Raw genomic sequence first — 6769 nt, forward strand, 5'->3', positions numbered from 1 at the left:
GTCTTTGGAAGCAGTCCATCCTCAAGTGTTTGTTTTGTTTAAAGATGAGATCTAGAGCTGAGCTCAGTGCAGCAAAAAAATACTTTATTACCCCATTTATTGCCTTTAAAAGACCAGGACAGAAGCATAAGTACAATTTCTGTGTTCTTTTCATAGTGAAAAAGAAAAGAATTTGTTCTGAAAAATGGAGCTCTGATGTTTTGTCTTTGTTCCTGGCAAGGTTTTAGCCTATCAGACTGGGATGCTCTCCATCAGGAGCTAGCTGCTTCTTCACAGGCTCTGATAAGCTTCTCTCCTATTTTCATTGGCTGGGAGAGCTACATGCAGTGTTATCTGTAAAATATTAAAAAATCCCATTTCCTTGCACAAGTGTAGGAAGATGAATCCCAATCTAATATTCACACTTTTGTTGATCTGAAGATCCTATGCAGCTATTCTGTTAATGGACCCTTTTGACATCATATATTAGAGTGGTCAATTTTTTCCTATCAGAACTCATGATATATGAACAAATAAAAGGTTCATCTACATAGTAGAGGTAATACACACAGTATAACAGAAAACTTATTCACCACTGGGCTATGAAGTTAAACAATTAAAAGCTAGTAAGTTTTTTTCCAATAACTGGTAATTATTTTTTTTTCCAGTACTAAGTTCAAGGGAACAAAGAAATCTAAGTGTGTGAAACAACATTAAGTCCGTTACCGCCTACTCTTTCAAGGCTTGTAAACATAACAATGAATGTCAAGCAATGTTAACAGATTCCAAAACAAAGAATTTTGTATGGAGAAGGGATTTTTTTTTTAATCTTTACCTTTTTTAATGTAAGTTTTAGAAAAAAAATGTTATCTCATTAGGTTTATAAGTAGTTTACCATTTCCTGTCATGCACACGTGGTATATATCAACATCTCTATATTGATTTTTTTTCTCTTCAGAAAGATGAAGAGACCTCATATCTGAGAGGAGAAAAAAAAACATTCAAGCAGCAACTTGAGAGCATTTAGAACTCATTATAAGATGTGGATGAGTGTATTCCAAGTTTCTGTATTCATCCTCTGATAGGAAGAATTCTGTGATAGCAAGGAGTGGCTCTGGAAGAAGCTTCATGGATGCTTTGTAACCGGAGCAGTCACCACTTAGTGCTCATATGTGCCTGTCACAAAGACATCCAGGATATGAATTGAGGAAGAAAATGCCTTCATATCATATTTAGAAGGGACTTTCATTTCTAGGAGTTCCTTCCCACTACACTTCTGGGAGGAGTGTACATGTTTAAGTTGGGTTAAAGTAATTTCTCCACTTGATTCAGACTAGGGGTTTGAACCAGGATTTCCCATGCTTTCGGGAACAGCCAAAAGACAAAGGAACAATTTTGTTAATATCAATCTTTACTCTCCTACAAATAAATTAATATTAAAATTTCATTGAAACTTCAAATTAAAATGTTCCATGTTATTAATATTGATTTTTTCCCCAACTCTGCTTCTTTTTTCTCTCAGTTTTCTACTCACTTTCTTGCTGTATTTAATACTGTTTTAAATATCCCCTGTCTTGCTACTACTGCTCTGCAGAATCCTGCTGTGCAAATTGGCACTTTAAGTGGAGGCACTTCATGTAAGCGACTAACAACTACTCCTGGGGAGATATTTAGAGGAACAATTGCACTAAACTCTACCTCTTGCTTTGAAGAAAATTAGATAGAAGAGAAAGAACTCAAGCTAACAGGAGATAATAATTCAAGCTTTATATAAAGTATGAAACTATGTAAAGCCTTTAAGACCTGTAAAGCTGCAAGAGGCTTTTCACAGTTAAAGGAAAAGATTAAATCTCTACTTGGGAACCAGGGCTCAAAGTCAGTGAAGCCACAAAGTGTCATTAAAATTTTGCAGCTCCTGAGGTATCTGCTTGTCATTGTTAAAGTTGTTCTGTACTCACTGAATTACTACCCTGTCTATATTACTTGGAGTGGCCCTTAAGTCAACTTTTTTATATATATTTCTATGCCTTAATCCCTCAGGATAGATAACAAAAATGTTATATAATTTAGGATTATTCATAGTTGGCTGTGATCTTTTGGACAAAACTATTCTTCACTGGCAGTTAAGAAAGAGCAGTTTGACACACTTCAGACTGAAGGAAAGGTTTTAAGTTTTATTTCCATTAAGACCAGATCCTTGGGGACATTTTTTTTTGAGATCAAAATAAGAAGGTGTCTTGTAGGTCATTAATACCCAATTATTTGGGTATTGCCCCAAATATTGAGTGTTTGATGATCAAATCCATAATCTGAAAACAATTAGTGAATTAATTGTTGCTTTGTGATGAACTCATGCCTGGTTTTTTGTGGTGGTTTTTTTTTTTTTTTTTTAATTTTTCTGAATAATCTTAAATTTTCCCTGCTGTGGAATTAGATAGTATTCTTTATATATATCTTAGAAATTAGAGTATTTTGCTAAGTAATTCATTTTCTAATTTTAACTAGTGATTCCTAAATGGAAATTGCACACACTATCCCCACAGCAGAAGCACATGTATAGGTCAGCTGCCAGAAGACAATTGGTTATTTCTGGGATGGAGAAAAAAACTTTTTTTTCTCAGGTTCTCTTAAGTGCTCCATCTCCCTTATTCCTTTTTATTTGGCATTCTGGGCCCTTAGTAGAAGGAAGAATAGAATTTGAAGCTTCAGATATTACCTTAAGATGGGCAGAATATGGCCAGCGTTTTCAGTAGTTTTTACAGATATCAGGATTGCTATTTCTTCTTAATTACTTGAATTCATGAACATTAAGAATCTAAGGGTAATGCTATTGAAATGTAAAGTTATTATCTTTGAGGTTAATTCACTTATCTAATTAAAGCCATGCAGTCAGGATGGAAATGAAGTTTACCTTCTCTAAAATAAAATCCATGTTCCATTGAAATCTGTGGGCAAAAGCTTTTACGGACTTCAGCAGATCTATGATTTCACAAATAATTAGAAAGTGCTATTTCAAAACTATGTATTAGGGCTTGGGGGAGGGGGGAACAGAAATGTAGGAAATTTCCCTGACCAGAATTATTATCCAGTAGTCTCATTTGCAAACTAGGAAAATAAGGAGGTTTTAATTGAAAAAAAAAATAGTATGAATATTATAAATTCTAAATATTATAATATGCAACAATAAATAAATTTGTTTTACCTTCTATTTTTCCAAGCAGTGAAAGAAATATTTTTTCCTATACCTTTGTGTGCCAACTAATCATCAATTGACAATGTTTACAATGTTTTCTGAATGTATAGTTCATATCATTTTTCTATTTCATTCCTACCATGAAAAATAAAGAAAAAATACAGTAATAAGAAAGCATATCAAGGGAAAAAGCAAAATTCATTCTAATTATGAACAACTTGCTAGCAATATAGTAAAGAGACTGATTTATGTGATTGAAGGTAAGGTACAATTTCTGTGTTTCTCATAGTATTATGAGGATGATGAATGACCTGTTTTGCTGTTGCAATTTTAGTAATTGTACAGAGCTGGGGTAAAATGCGTTCCTCTGACTCACTCTGAAGACAGAGGAAGGAATGGCTGTGGCTATTTCAAAATCATGGAATATATGCTGTTTTATTCTTTTGTCAAAGTCACCCCAAGACACCTTTCTTTAAAAACAGGAACCCAAACTGATTTTTGTTCAGACAGTCATTTTCTGTCTAAATCCTATATTCTACCCAACTTTCAAAATTAAAATCTGGGTAGGGTATAGTAGACAGACAACAGTCCTTAAGGAAAAGAGCAAATTTACATACTTTTGCTTTATTTATCTGGCAAGAATAGCAATATTTCATTATATCTCAGATGTTGCCTTTTAAACAAGGGGAAGCAGGATTTATTTAAGCTGTATTGTTATGTGCTAAATTGATTGCTTCTTTTTAAGGTTTTTTGATCTGAAGTTGAAAACTAGAATAAAAATATGATCTCCATTCTTTGTGATAAAGATGAGAAGAAAATTGTGATAAATTAGAGTAGAAATTTAGGGAAAAAATACAATGCCATTAAACATGAAGTCATATTAAAATTTGCAAGTTGTTTTCTAGTATTTGGCTGGCATAAATGAAGCCTGTAGTAAAAAAATAGTACAACTAGTGAAAAACAAAGAAAATAAGCATGCCATCAATGATTTGTGATTGTGACACAAAAAAAAATTGATAAGGAAGAAATTTAGACAATATTTCAAGTTTTATTTCTCTTTATGTTGATGCTAAAATCTTTGATTTCAGAACAATGATAAAATAAATCGTGTTCTAAAGAAGATGGAAGTATAAATACTCACTAAAAAGAATTCTTCTGAAATGTCATCTCAATAATGAGTTTGACAAAAGTGAATAAAACTCCAGTCAAATGAGACTATGACTCCATTGAAAGTTCTAAAATATTTGTCTTAGATTGTTTCAAAGTTACCATCAATCAAAAAAAAAAAAAGGCTCAAAAAGGAGAATATCAGAACACAGGTGACCTTTTGAATGTAGAAGGGGGAGCACTCAGGAACAAGACCCACTTAGCATTTTATTGATTGCAGGATGGGATGTGCTTCAAGCCAGTTCCACCAGCTGGGTGCTGTACTGTTAATGTGTGTGCAATCTATTAAGCTTTTAAATATTTATTGCTTTTGGAAGATACTTGGCAAGCTGCTGATGTATTTGTGAAAATATGGGCATGTGATTTTCCTCTGAGGTGGGTGTTTCTGCATAATTTCTAATTACAGGTATTTTTAAAGTTTTCCACCTCCTTAGCATGTTCTATAGTTTAGAAGCAGCCCATGTGAACCAATTTCTCAGAATCAGTTCATATTTAACAGATCATTTGAAGAGTCATAGGTATCCTTCCCTGGTGTAAATGTTCATTGACAAATGAACATTTGCTTGTTAAGAAGCAAAGGGGAATTATTATGCATTAATAATGTATAATCATTTCTTGAAAGCCCTTGTAAATATCAGGAGCCCATACCCTGTTAATTCACAGAGCTGTCTGTCACTGTGTCAAATTCCTAGAAATCCAAATGGCAGAGTAGGGTATTCCAAAGGGCAGGACCTCTGTTCCTTAGCAGTTGGAGAGCTGAGGAATTAACAATTCTCTGGAGTTACTCTGCTGGAATTCACCAGGGTTGGGACAAAGATCCAGACCCATAAACCTCTGATGGACCCTCGATTTCACTGAAACTCCTGAAATGTGGGGTGGTGGTGAGAGGAAAGAGTCAAGACTGACATGGAATTTAGGCTCTGTGAGTGTGACAGTACGGACTTTGGGAAGCTGATTTTTGATGAGTGTGAACAGTCAGGTAAGCGCAGGGGGTTCTGCTATCAGGTTTTGCTGCTGCACACTCTGGGATCAAGGGCAGCCCAAGAACTGGGAGCCAGGTGTGGTGCTCTGTTGCAGGAAAGGGGCAGCCAGGTCAGGAGTCTGGGATCTCTGCTCCAGAGACTCTTCCATGAAACAGGCTCCTCTTGTTTCTAAAGTCTGCTAAGGAGGTTAAAACTGTTTTAGGGGCCTGAGATTGTGCCCTAAACTTGAGGCAATGTGAAAGCATTGACTTGACAAATCGTTGACATTTCAAATAGACTTTTTTTTATAATAAAAGTATGCCATAAGTCTTGGCATTGCTGCTGCAATGATCTTGGATGACAATGAGTTCCAGACACTCTCAAAATCAAATAACTCAATGAGATTTCAAGCTTTGTACTTTGATTTCTGTTTCTTTTCATGCTAAATTTCAGTTTCTTTTTAAAAAGTGCATCTGAAAAGTTTCATTAACCTAAATGCTATAGATTTTTACTGGATAAATTGCAAACGAAGGCAGGATGAAAAGCAGTGAATATTAGCAGGAGCAAATATCAGCAGAGAGATAAAATGGTGGAATTTCCCAATCAGATCAGAGAGAAAAGGAAGAATGGATGTAATTTTCTTCTATATCCAGAAAACAAATGTAATCAATTTTAGCTGATCTTGCAGCATTTTTTTATGCTTAAAAAAAAATCAAGTCTGCGTACTTTTTCATTTACTTCTAGTATCTGTTTTCTATTGCAGGTAGTGTGTGCCAGGTATTAAAACTACAAATAGGAGGACTGCAATCCTTCACTAGAACTGCCTGATGAGCTCTCCTCTCTTGGTCAGATGGTGGGGAATCTTCTACTCTTCCTGCAAGCATGCAGGGATTTTGCATAGTCCTGGGGGGAAAAAAAAGGAGAAAAAAGATGACAGATAGATAGATAGATAGATAGATAGATAGATAGATAGATAGATAGATAGATAGATGGATATAGACAGACAGACATATCTATTACTATATATGTAAATAAATTCAAACTGCTGAAGAGTTAATTGTAGAAGGATTTCTTTTAGCTGTGGATTTTTTGTCATTTGAGATCTAAAATCTCCTAGAAATTGAACTTCCTTTTTAGGTATTTCATTGCAAGGGAAATATACTTTCTCTGAAGAATATGTAATATATGCTACTGAGGAAAAATCCCTCTGAAGTAAATAAGATTTTTTTTTTTGCAGTTCAATTGCAAACTCGACCCCAGTCAAGTGAAAATCAGTAAATTATAGCAGAGCATGACTAATTTTTTTCCTGTAGATGGAAATCAGTGGTTGGATAATAATAATTATGAATAGATTTGTGTTTAACAGCTCTATTAAGGCACTATCAATCCACTCCATTCCTCTCCTATGTAGTGTGTAAGTACTGGTGGCAGATTGCAGTTCAGAAAAAAGAGAGTAGTTAATAACTAA

This window comes from Taeniopygia guttata, chromosome 3, assembly GCF_048771995.1.
Source record: "Taeniopygia guttata chromosome 3, bTaeGut7.mat, whole genome shotgun sequence".
Taxonomy (NCBI): Eukaryota; Metazoa; Chordata; class Aves; order Passeriformes; family Estrildidae; genus Taeniopygia; species Taeniopygia guttata.